Here is a 12147-nt window from a genome sequence, read left to right on the forward strand (position 1 = left end):
CTGTAATCATCAAGATGGTATGGTATTGGCACAAAAACAGACACATGGACTGATAGAGAGAACCCAGAAGTGGGCCCCCAAATGTATGGCCAACTAATTTTTGACAAAGCAGGAGAGTATCCAATGGAAAAAAGACAGTCTCTTCAGCAAATGCTGCTGGGAGAACTGGACACCAACATGCAGAAGAATGAAACTAGACCACTTCCTACACCATACACAAAAATAAACTCAAAATGGATGAAAGACCTAAATGTGAGACAGGAAACCATCAAAACCCTAGAGGAGAAAACAGGCAACAACCTCTTTGACCTCAGCCACAGCAATTTCTTACTCGACACATCTCCAAAGGCAAGGGAATTAGAAGCAGAAATGAACTATTGAGACCTCATCAAGATAAAAAGCTTCTCCGCTGCAAAGGAAACAATCAACAAAACTAAAAGGCAACCGACAGAATGGGAGAAGATATTTGCAAATGACGTATCAGATAAAGTGTTAGTATCTATAAAGAACTCACCAAACTCCACACCCTAAAAACAAATAATCCAGTGAAGAAATGGGCAGAAGACATGAATAGACACTTTTCCAAAGAAGACATCCAGGTGGCCAGCAGACACATGAAACACTGCTCAATGTCACTCCTTATCAGGGAAATACAAATCAAAGCCACACTGAGATACCACCTCACACCGGTCAGAGTGGCTAAAGTGAACAAATCAGGAAACTATAGATGCTGGTGAGGATGTGGAGAAACCGGAACTCTCTTGCACTGTTGGTGAGAATGCAAACTAGTGCAGCCGCTCTGGAAAACAGTGTGGAGGTTCCTCAAAAAATTAAACACAGAAATACCCTATGACCCAGAAATAGCACTGCTAGGAATTTACCCAAGGGATACGGGAGTGCTGATGCATTGGGGCACATGTACCCCAATGTTTCTAGCAGCGCTTTCAACAATACCCAAATTATGGAAAGAGACTAAATGTCCATCAACTGATGAATGGATAAAGAAGATGTGGTTTATATATACAATGGAATACTACTTGGCAATGAGAAAGAATGAAATCATGCCATTTGCAGCAATGTGGATGGAACTGGAGGTATTATGCTAAGTGAAATAAGTCAGAGAAAGACAGTTATATATTTTCACTCATATGTGGATCTTGAGAAACTTAACAGAAGACCATGGGGAAGGGGGAAAAATAGTTACAAACAGAGAGGGAGGGAAGCAAACCATAAGAAACTTAAATACAGAGAACAAACTGAAGGTAGATGGGGGAGAGGGGAAAGTGGGTGACGGGCATTGAGGAGGGCACTTGTTGGGATGAGCACTGGGCGTCGTATGTAAGCCAATTTGACAATAAATTATATTTTTTAAAAATAAAATAATAACAATAAATAAAAATAAATAAAATAATATAATAATTTTTATTTAACCCAATATCTCCAAAATATTATCTTTTCAACATGTAATCAACATAAAAAATTATTAATGAGATTATATATTCCATTTTTTATAATGAATTGAGTGCATTTTATTCTTATGGCCCATCTCAGTTGAGACTCAAATTCATTATTCTCTTTATTTTTCTAAATATAATTTGTCTTTTTTCCACTATATACCTTTAAATTTTTTTCTCTTCATCACTGGATTTCATCAATTTGATCATGATGTGTCTTAGTAGGATTTTTCTTTTATCCTTCTTGAGGCTGATCGAGCTTCTTAGATTTGAGGGTGTATAGCTTTGATCAAAATTTGGAAATTTTTCAACTCTTATTTCTTTTTTTTTTAATATTTATTTTTATTTTCGGTTGGGGGGAGCACAAGTGGGGGCAGGGAAGAGAGAGAGGAATAGAGGATCTGAAGCTGGTTCTGCAATGACAGACTGACAGCAACAAGCCCAATGTGAGGCTAGAACTCACGAACCGTGAGATCATGACCTGAGTCGAAGTTGGCCACTCAACTGACTGAGCCACCCAGGTGCCCCATCAACTTTTATTTCTTTAAATATTTTTTTTCTGAGCCCCACTTCTGGGATTTCAATTACATGTATGTTAGACCACTTGATACTGAACCACAGGCACTAGGACTCTGTTCATTTTCTTTTTCCAGCCTTTTTCTCTCTGTCCTTCCGTTTCAGTTGTTGTGACTGGTATATCTTCAAGTCCACTGATTTTTTCTTTTAAGGAAGTTATTTTTCAGGAATCTCTACACCCAACATGGGGCTCAAAGTTACAACCCCAAGATCAAGAGTCACATGCTCTACTGACTGACCTGAGCCAGCCAGGTGCCCCTCCACTGACTTTTTAATCTTCTTTTAGGCCATTCAGGAACTTTTCATTTCTGATCATGTATTTTCCAGTTCCAGGCATGCTAGTTGGTCCTCATTTGCGTCTTCCATTCCTCTCCTTATTATACTCATATATTTTTTTTAATCCTTGTACTTAGCTATAAGGAATTTTTAGAAGTCTTTCTCTGCCATCATCTCTGTCATTTGTGGGTCTGTTTTTATTGACTGATTTTTCTCCTGTCTACAGGCCACATTTTCTACATCTTTCTTGCTCAACAATCTTTTGGATGCCGGATATATTGTGGACGTTACATTGCTGAGATGCCAGCTTTTTATCCTCCTTTGTTGGGTTTCATCTTGCCAGGCAGCTAAGTTGTGGATCAGCTTGATCCTCTTGAGGCTTGTTTTTAAAGTTTTGTAGGGCAGATCCAGAAAGGTCTTTACTCTAGAGATATTTTAGCCCTATTACAAAGGAGTAATCTTTCTGGGGTGTCTACTGAATGCCCCAAATATTCAGTGAGGACTCTCCTCACTGGCTGATCAGAACCTAAACATTTCCCAGCCCTGTGTGAGCTCTGGGCATTCACGTACGACTTTCTGGGAGTTGTTCTCTCCCCAGTGGATATTCTTTTCTCAGCCTCATGGAGTCTCACCCTACACACCTCCAGCTTCGTATTCAACCAAAGACTCAAGAACATTCCGTTGTAGGTTTCTGGGACTTGTTGAGAACTGCATGGCTCTCTCCTCCTGGGAAAAAATCTGTTCCACAAATTCCAGCCTCCCTGAACTCTGACCTCTGTCTCTGCGGGTCAGTGGACACCAGAGTCTGCTTGGGTTCCCCCTCCCTATACTGCCCTCAGAAATTGCCTCTAGACAGAAACCCAAGGTCATCATAGGACTCACTTAATTTGTTTCTCCCTGAGACCACAGTCCTGTGATGCTTATTGTCCAATGCCTTAAACCTTTGTTTCACACATTTTATCCAGTTTTCTACTTATTTTCTGCAGGAGGGAAATGTGGAGCTAGCTACTCCATCTACTTGGATAGACATTGAATTAGAAGCCTATCCTGAAGGTAGAGCCGTAGGACTTCCGGAAGGATTGGATGAAGAGTGTGAAGGAAGAAGAAAAGTCAAGAATGACTCCAACTGTTTGGGCCAGAGAGAGCTGCCATACACAAAGATGAGAAAAACTGAGGGGAAGTCAGCTTTGGTAGAGAAAATCAGGAGTTCAGATTTATCTAAATATCTTTTTTTTTTTTTAATAAGCTCCACATCCAACGTGGGGCTTGAACTCATAATCCTGAGATCAAGAGTCACACGCTCTACCAACTGAGCCAGCCAAGTGCCCCAGGAGTTCAGTTTTAAATAAGTTAAATCCAAAATGCTTATTAAGTATCCAAGTGGATAAACAACTAGTTGGGTTTATCCCAACCGGATATATAAATCTGAGCATAGGGGAAAGATGGGGGCCGGACACTTCAACTGGGGACTCATTGCTCTAAGGTGAGAATGTAAAACCATGAGACTAGGTGAGACCCCTGAGAGACTGAGTGTAGCTAGATAAGGGGGCCCAGGGTTAAACCCTCTGTACATAGAGGGCAGGGAGAGGAGGAAGACTCATCTAGGTGACCAAGATGGATGGGACCCTGAAGAAGAGGTAAACCAGAGAAAAGCTGGGTTCCAGAGAAAGTGTTTCAAGCAGAGAGAGCCACCTGTGTTGAGTGGTGCTGCCACAGGAGACCAATGAGGACGGAGAATCAACTCAGCAAGATGGAGGCCATGGACAACGTTGGCAAGAGCCATCTCGGTGGAGACGGAGGTGAGAGAGACTGAGAAGGGTGAGGAAGTAATGGGAGGTGATGATGTGAGGATGGAGAATATAGAAAACTATTGGAGAGTTTTGCAGAGAAGGGGAGCTGAAAGAGAACAGTCACTGAAAGACAACACAGGCACTAGAGAAGGTGGTTTTTTGTTTGTTTTTTTAATTTTTCTTTAATGTTTATTTATTTTTTGAGAGAGAGAGAGAGACAGAGCACGAGCAGGGGAGGGGCAGAGAGAGAGGGAGACAGAGAATCCAAAGCAGGCTCCAGGCTCTGAGCGCTCAGCACAGAGCCCGACGCGGGGCTCGAACACATGAACCGTGAGATCATGACCCGAGCGAAGTCGGATGTTTAACCGACTGAGCCACCCAGTTGCCCCTAGAGAAGGTGGTTTAAGGACGAGAGATGAGGGGTGCCTGACTGGCTCAGTTGGAAGAGACCACAGCTCCTGATCTCAGGGTTGTGAGTTCGAACCTCACGTTGGGTGTAGAGTTTACTCAAATAAATAAACTAAAACAAAAAACAAACAAACAAAAAAAGCATTTAAGGTTGAGTGCGGTGACAACATGTTTATGTGCTGATGGGGATGTTCCAGCAGGGAGGAGAAAACTAATGCCAAAGACAGAACCCAGAGCCCAGGGATCATTCTGAGATCATTCTGGGAATGGACGAACCCTGGTAACCAAATCCGTTCTCCTCTGTGCTCAAGCATGCGTATTTTCTTTTTTTTTTTTTAATTTTTTTAACGTTTTATTTATTTTTGGGACAGAGAGAGACACAGCATGAACAGGGGAGGGGCAGAGAGAGAGGGAGACACAGAATCGGAATCAGGCTCCAGGCTCTGAGCTATCAGCCCAGAGCCCGATGTGGGGCTCGAACTCACGGACCGCGAGATCATGACCTGAGCTGAAGTCGGACACTTAACCGACTGAGCCACCCAGGCGCCCCTCAAGCATGCGTATTTTCTATGGTGTCTTTGTCACCAAAAAGTTTGAAGGAGACACAACCCAACCCCAGGGTTTGCTGTGGACAGTGAGATTGGAGAACCTCAGGGGTGGCGACGACAGGGTCACCTGTCCAGACTTCAGCTTGGCCAGGCTGCTCCCTCATTAGTCTCCTGAACAGCTTCCTGGACAGTCTCACTGTGCCCTAGACATCTCTGCAGCTCCGAGCACAGAGGGGGACATAAAATAGGGGCCCATACCATTCCTGCTGAATGGATGTTTGCTGAACTGGATTGTCCCTGCCCATGAGAAAGCAGCCCTGAGGCCCCTGGGAAGTTGGGGTGAAGAAGAAAGACACAGAGATGAAGGGGACCCCACAGGCTCCCAGTTGACTTGCACCCTCTAGCTCCCAGCACCAGTGCATAGCAACTCTAGCTACAGCCACCAGAGGGCAGTGTCGGCCCACATACCCCCTACCCCCACCCAGCCCTTCACCCGCACATCTGTAACCCCACAAAAGAGGCGGAGTAGGGATGGTGACTTCATTTTACAGACAGAGAAGCCAAAGCTCAGGCCCCTGGTCACTCCACACGTAAGCATTTTGGCCCGGCTGATGGATGTCTGCCACAGCCCAGGGCTGCCCAGGAGACCCAGCAGGCCCCTCTCCAGCGGTGTCATTCAGTCTTGTTCTCCTCTGCCCTGCTGCTGTTCTAACCAGAGAGGCTGGCAGAACAGACACCCTAGACCTTCTGCCCTCCCTCCAGTATGAACCCACTGACCCCTGCTGAGGACAGGGGACAGGAAGAGAGGACAGGAAGGGGCTCAAGACCCACCGCACCCATGAACTTGAGGGCACAGTCACTCAGACAGCACACAGGCTCAGGCCACCTCCCCTAGCCTGACCCTGGAAAATGAACCTAGGACAGGCTACCCCATGGCTAGAGCCCTTGAGAGTGTGCCTGGGATCTGGGCGGGGCCAGACACCAGGACCAATCCCTGCAGACCAGGGAGCAGGGCAGAGGGGAGCGTCCAGGGAGCATGGACGGGGGTGCCGCCTGCCCCCCTCCCCCATTCCTGCTCTTCTCCTGTGGGATTCCCAGGAGCTCTCCTCCTTCTCCTGGCGTCTCCTCCCTACCAGTGCCCAGGGCCCTCCACGACGTCAGGCCTCTTTTCCTTTACTCCTCTTCCCCAGACCCCGCCCAGACTCCTAGGCACTGAGCCAGCCTCTCCGGGACCTGGGGCGAGGAAGTGGGCGTGCTGGGGGCCTAAGCCCCTCACCTGCTGTCCTCTGGGTTCCTAGGTCCCCCTCTGGTCAAGACAGGGGAAGGAGAGAAGCCAGAGAGGCGGCAGAGAGGAAGTACCTGCAGTGACGGTGGGGGTGGGGATCTAGCAGGGATGGCCAGGGTCCTAGAAGATGGCAATTTCCTCCACTCCAAACCCACCCGCGCTTCCTCCCACCTGGGGGGGGAGGGCTTGCCTTCCTGGAGCACCCGCCACCTGCCACCCACACAGCCTGCAGGCTCACTCCAGCTTGTCTCCAGCTCTCCTGCTGAGGGCGGCCTCCTCCTCTGAGAAGCCCTCCAGGCTCCCAGAAGGGACGTCTCCCTGTTGTACCCTCTCCTGGCGTCTTCCTGCCTCTCACTGTTGACAGTGTAAGCTTCTGTTACTTATGAGATAATTATTTAACGCAGAGGGCACTTCTGTAGCCTTAGGGGCTCTAATTAGAGTAAGCACTCAGTATCTGTCGAGTGAACCATGATGGATTCTCCGGGTGAGTCTGGGTATGCGTCGGGGGCAGAGAGTGGTCCCCAAAGGCTCCAGAGAGACTTACCCAGTCAGGGAGAGATTCTGCATCCCTGGACCCTGGAGAGTGCTGCACATTCCCCCGACACAGGTGAGCTCCACCAGGAAACTGCCCAGGGGCACAGGGACAGCAGACTGTCAGGGAGTGGGCAGTGTTAAGGGACTCCAGCATAGTCCCCTCCCCTCTTCTCACTTAGATCCCCTCAGCTCAGCCTCCACTCACTTCCTCCAGGCACCAGCTCTGAGGCCTAAGTGGGATAGGAGCTATCTGCAGGTGGCAGGTCACAGGGCCTGCCCTGGCCTGGGGGGAGGGGGGCGGCGCTCCAGGGGAAGCAGCTGGGAGCCAGGTGGGGGGAACCAAGCACACAGTGGGGGGGGGGGGCAGGGGGGGCAGGGCAATCAGCCGTGTCCAGCCTGCTGGGCAGACACAGGTGGCGAGCTTGGGAGGACTTTCTACTGCTCTTGGGCCTCTGTCAGCTACCGCCAGGTTCAGGGAGAAGACCCAGGAGCCCTTCACCGCCTGACTTCTGTCCCCAGAGTCAATGACTTCTTCTGATCCTTGGGTCCATGTCTAGACTCTGAGCCCTTCTGGGAACAACTCACGAATCGGGGGACAGCAAAGAAGGGAGAAACACAAATTCACTGAGCCCCAACTAGTCTATGCTTTGTATATGTTATTTCATTTTATCATCACCCAGAGGAAAAAAATATATTACTTTTCACAGATGAGAAACGGGTTGGCACCACTGACCACTGAGTGAGGATTCCTGGTATTTCAGCCATTCCCGACAGAGGAAACCTTGCTTATCACAGGGACCCCATTGCGCCACCTGACATGGAGAGCTTTTCCCAGATGCTGCGGAATCTGTCCCATGACCTTCCTACCAAGTGGCCTTCCAGCCTTTGCCTGCATACCTGCATAATGGGGAGCTCAGTAGAATAGTCTGGGCACTTCTAGATAGCTCTTATTCTAGAAAGGGCTTCCTTGAGACTTCTGCTTAGAATAAAATTTTTCTCTTTGTAATTCTCACCTGCGCCCCCACCCCTACCCCTACCCCACCCCCATCCCACTTTCTGTTTCCGGCTGTGCCCTCCAGGGATCCCCAGAAGGAGGCTGCGCCCTCCTGTGCTCTGTGCACACCAGACGGGTGTTTTGCTAGTTTGCTTTTCTCCAGGCTCCCCATCCTCCAGCCAGGCCTGAACCCCTCCCCTTCTGATCTCAGGGGGATGCTCCGGGCCAGCCAAGGAAGGTGGCCTGGGCTCAGAAGGTGGAGGCTGGAGGCAGCGAAGAGCCATGGGATGAATCCACATCCAAGCTCTGACTCTCACAAGCTGTGCTGCCTTCCGCACATTTCCTAATTTCTCTGAATCTCGGCAGCCTCACCGTGTATAATTTACCTCCACTTTACACACCTCACAGGGCTTACCTGAGATTACGCAGTAAAGCACCTAACACCTACCGAGGGCTCAGCAAATGGTAACTGTTGATGTTCACATTATTATTAACAATGTCACCTGGGCGCCTGGGTGGCTCAGTCGGTTGAGCGTCTGACTCCGGCTCAGGCCATGATCTCACGGTTGACGAGTTCCAGCCCCATGTCGGGCTCTGTGCTGACAGCTCAGAGCCTGGAGGCTGCTTCAGATTCTGTCTCCCTCTCTCTCTGCCCCTCCCCTGCTCATGCGCTCTCTCTCTCTCTCTCAAAAATAAAGATTAAAAAAATTTTTAACAATGTCACCTGTCACTTGGGCCTCAAAAGTAAAACAAAGGCAAAAATCTCCAACCTCAGTTGCTCTGAGGATGTCGCCTGCCACAGGGCCCAGCACAGAGAAAGCTCAGCCAGTGATGGGTATGATCAGGATTGCTAGGACCGCTGTCCCTGAACGACCCCAGGACAGAAAACCTTACCCTCCAGGCAGGGTCGCAACCGCCTTCCACAAAGGCCTTTCAGTGGTCCCCACCCCCTTCGTATCCACGATCCAGTTCGTTTGGACACTGCCCAGCCGCACGAAGCCCTCCAACTCCCTGACTTTTGCCTCATTTTCCAGCCTGTGTCTCGCTGTCACCCCTCCAAGCCACTGTCATCTCTTGAACTCTGTGCTCAGTTTCCCAACTTCACGTCTTTGGCTGCTCCCTCTGCCGAGAATCCGGCCCAGGTAAACGCCACGATGTCCATCGAGCACCTCCTTATTTGAAAGGCAAGGCGACTCAGATGTCACCTCCGCCTCCACAGGCTCCCTGAACCCACTCAGGCCCCTGCACACATGCGCGCTCTGCTGCTAGCATTGCTTTGCTGTGTTTCCCACAGGAAGACGAGAATGTGGGGCATCTCTATCCCCAAGGCCTGGAGCAAAGCCTGGCAGAGAGCAGGTCCTTAGGAAGCAGTACAGACCGGGACTGCACTTGGACCGGTTTTCCACAGCTTCGTTGCACCAGTAATTATTGTGAACCAGGAGTCAACTGAATTTTTCAAATCTTTCCCATGCGTCCTGGGTGTTACCAAGTTTCCCTATATTTTCTTTTCTTTTCTTTTTTTTTTTAAATAATTTTTTTAATGTTTTTATTTATTTTTGAAAGAGAGAGAGAGACAGCATGAGCGGGGGAGGATCAGAGAGAGAGGGAGACACAGAATTCGAAGCAGGCTCCAGGCTCTGAGCCGTCAGCACAGAGCCCGATGCGGGGCTCGAACCCACAAACTGGGAGATCATGACCTGAGCCGAAGTCGGATGCTCAACCGACTGACCCACCCAGGCGCCCCTTAAATAATTTTTTTTAATGTTTATGTATTTTTGAGAGAGAGAGAGAGAGGCAGAGCATGAGTGGGGGAGGGACAGAGAGAGAGAGGGAGACAGAATCCAAAGCAGGCCCCGAGCTGTCAGCACAGAGCCCGATGAGGCGCTCGAACTCATAAACGTCAAGATCATGACCTGAGCAGAAGTCAGACGCTTAACTAACTGAGCCACCCAGAGCCCCCCCACCCCCAACAGGCTACATTTTTAAGAGTAGCTTTAGGTTCACAGATGATAACTTGTTTTGGATTTATTTTGTTAACTTGATGTTTTTCTTTTTTTTTTTTTAAATTTTTTTTTTTCAACGTTTTTATTTATTTTTGGGACAGAGAGAGACAGGGCATGAACGGGGGAGGGGCAGAGAGAGAGGGAGACACAGAATCGGAAACAGGCTCCAGGCTCTGAGCCATCAGCCCAGAGCCTGACGCGGGGCTCGAACTCCCAGACCACGAGATCGTGACCTGGCTGAAGTCGGACGCTTAACCGACTGCGCCACCCAGGCGCCCCAACTTGATGTTTTTCAAAGTGCTATCTATGCCCAGTGTAGGAACCAATGGTCACATGCTCCACCAGCTGAACCAGCCAGGTGCCCCCTGATAATTTGATATTGCAATCCACTGTAGGGTCCAAGGGCAGTCTGCCCCTAGATGGGCCACTTGGGCATAAAGAGTATGTCGGGTTAAAAGTAATTAAAACCCAGCACAGAGCATCTGGGTGGCTCAGTCCATTCATTAAGCTTCCAACTTCATGATCTCACGGTTCAAGTCCCGAGTTGGGCTCCACACTGGCAGCGTGGAGCCTGCTTGGGATTCTCTCTCTCTCTCTCTCTCTCTCTCTCTCTCTCTCTCTCTCTCTCTGCCACTTCCCCACTTGCACGTCCTCTCTCTCCCTCTCAAAATAAATAAACCTAAAAAAATTTTTTGGGGGGGGCGCCTGGGTGGCTCAGTTAAGCGTCTGACTTCGGCTCAGGTCGTGATCTCGCAGTTCGTGAGCTTGAGCCCTGCATCAGGCTCTTGCTGACAGCTCGGAGCCTGGAGCCTCCTTCAGATTCTGTGTCTCCCTCTTTCTCTGACCCTTCCCTGCTCACACTCTGTTTCTCTCTCTCCCTCAAAATAAATAAACATTAAAAATTTAAAAAAAATTTTTTTTAGGTAATTAAAACCTAGCAGATGCAGGAAAAGCTCCCTGCCTCCCACTTAACTACCAAAATTTACATTGAAAAGGAGAGCCTGTACCAAGAAGAGAGCTTCACCAAGGAATCTTATCTGCCTAATTGGGCAAACTTGTTTTTCCAAACATCTTCTCTCACCTTCCTGCTAATGAGCTTTCTCCCCCTTTTAACCCCCCAGACCCTTCCTCTCTCCTTAGCTCAGATAAACCTCTTGTTGCCTCATCAGCTTTGGAAGTTCATGTCTGTGTGGACTCCCCATACATACAGCTATTCAATTTGATTTCCTTCTGTTAATCTGTCTTGTGTCAGTTGGATTCTAAGTCCAGCTGGAAGGACCACAGGGCCGAGGAAGGTCCTCCGCCCCAACACCACCTTGTTGGATTCTGCCCCTCGTTCTGGCTCGTTGCCATTTCGGGGTTGCCTTCAGCGTGGCACCTGCTATTGTAATGGGTGGGTGTTGGTTTCCATTGGTACTGTTGACACCAGGCTAGATCTGTTGAGTGTGGTGAGTGCAGACACTGACATTCCCCCAGACCACCAGGGCCAGGTTTCCGGCCCCTTGGCCATGGCTGCTCACCCAGTAAAAGGAAGGGGCTGGTAGGGGAGACTAGTTCTGAGTCACAGCAGACAAGACTGGAGCTCTACCCCGTCTTCCATGCCTCTTTCCTTTCATACTTTCGGAACCCTGATTTCTACCGAGGGGCGACATGCGCAATAAACTACCCTCAGCTTCCCTTGCAGCGAGGGTCATGTGGCAGTTTCCTGCCAATGTCTCTGGGGGGAGATGTCCCTTCTGGAAAACAGAAAGGCAAAACTCCTCTGGGAAAAAAAAGACTTTTGCGTTTTCCCCTTCTTGCCTGGAAGCCCTGTGCTTTCATCCCATCTTCATGCGCATTATCCCCATTTTACAGGTGAGGAAATTGAGGCTCAGAGACATGAATTGATTTTTTTCAAGGTCACAAGGCTCAGATAACTCCTACAGGAAAACTAGAAGCGTCAACTCACTTCGTTGAGATTAACTAACTTAACTTTCCCTTTTTGCCCAGGCTGCCAGGAAGCTCAGGGCCTAATATAAAGCTCAATCATGGCTGGTATTAACCCTTAACACTGGTGCTTTACTGCCCTTTCCTTTCCCTTGTCCTCAATGTCTCTCATGAGACCTAAGAGGCCAATCCTTTCTGCTAAGCCGCCTCCTTCTCTTTTGGAAAGCTTGGGGTTGCCCAGCTTATCGTTCCCTGGCCTCTGCAGATCTCTCCACTCTGCTCTGGGCAGCAGTGATGTCAATGGACTACATGGTTGGGTTCCCTGGTTTCTGCCTCAGTCTGACCAACAGGGA

The sequence above is a fragment of the Lynx rufus genome, unplaced genomic scaffold (genome assembly GCF_022079265.1).
Source record: "Lynx rufus isolate CCGP_SWC_20201006 ecotype Redwood Valley unplaced genomic scaffold, mLynRuf1.p SCAF_34, whole genome shotgun sequence".
Taxonomy (NCBI): Eukaryota; Metazoa; Chordata; class Mammalia; order Carnivora; family Felidae; genus Lynx; species Lynx rufus.